Consider the following 1,492-nt stretch of genomic DNA (forward strand, 5'->3'; position numbering starts at 1 on the left):
TGCCGCATGCTCCTCCCTCCCATGGCCGGATGTGCTGCCGCGGAGGCCTCACCACCCCCTACTATTCCCACTACTGGCCAGGCCCTGCAGTGACAGCAACCTCACACCACAGCCGAACTAGTGAACCCTCGTACTCCTCTCGGCGCGGGCTTCCACTACCGCGTCTTCCCCTGCTCCCCGTCGTCCCCTTCCTAGGCCTCGCCGTCGTCCATCGCCCTGGTGCTCTCGGCGCGGCGTGGTCAACGTGGTCAAGGAACAATTTCCATCGGACGTGGACTGTATGTGGAGAGGCTGACAGCTGGGTCCACGACCGCAGCAAGGAAGTGCCTCCTTATTACGCGGAAAATAATTATTCCTCCACCTGACAGCAGGGACCCACCGGACGGGCCACTGTATTTCGTGAAAAAAACGTTTCCCCCCTGACTGCTGGGACCCACCAGCTACACCTTCGCACGCAAGGAAGTGCGTCCGGGCAAAAAAACGATTCGCCCCTCTGACTGCTGGGACCCACCAGATACATTTTCGCACGCAAGGAAGTGCATGACAGTCGGGACCCACCTGGTCGAAGCGTACGTAGCGTTGTCATTCTGGTCGCGAACGTGTACGTACATACTGGTCGTTGTAGAGGCGCGCACGTGTTGTAGTAGAGGCGCGCACGTAGCACGTACACGTACGTACAACAGCCAGGGTGCAAGAAAGAAAATACGGCCACGTATGTGTACATACGGGCGGGGTCTCGAACGCCTACTCGTGCATACGTACATGGCTGGGTCGGAACGGAGAAACAGCGTCGTCGTCATGTTCATGGGGAGCCAACCGGCTGGGTCGGAACGGAATGCATGGTCATGTTCATCGGGAGGGCTTGGCCGGAACAGGCGATGGAAACGAGGCCTGGCATACCGCACAACGAAGGAAACGGCCTTGTGTTCGACCGGCCACGTTCGAAACTGGGTCCTGTTGATCGGGAGGGGCCTCGCGTACCGCAAAACGGAGGAAACGAACCTCCTACGGTCGAAACGGGGGTCCTGTTGATCGGGAGGGGTGTGGCGTACCGCAAAACAGACGAAATGGACCTCCTATGGTCGAAACGGGGGTCCTATTCATCGGGAGGGGTGTGGCGTATCGCAAAATGGACGAAACGGACTTGTGTTGGAGCGCTATGGTCGAAATGGGGGGGAGGGGTGTGGCGTACCGCAAAACGGGACTCCACGGGATACTGTTCATCTCCACCGTCGACCTCCTCTAGCCTCCACAGGCTACCGTTGACCTCCTCCAGCCTCCACGGGCTCCTGTTCATCCAGCCTCCACCGCGCGCTACTCCACCGGCTACTGTTCAACCACCCCTCCATGGGCACCCCTCCACCGTCTACTGTTCATCCAGCCCTTCACACCACGAGGTCCTATTCAACCACCCCTCCACGGCCACCCCTCCACCGTCTACTGTTCATCCAACCCTCCACACCACGGGTTCCTGTTCATCCAGAGGCAACGC

Source organism: Triticum dicoccoides, chromosome 6B, assembly GCF_002162155.2.
Source record: "Triticum dicoccoides isolate Atlit2015 ecotype Zavitan chromosome 6B, WEW_v2.0, whole genome shotgun sequence".
NCBI lineage: Eukaryota > Viridiplantae > Streptophyta > Magnoliopsida > Poales > Poaceae > Triticum > Triticum dicoccoides.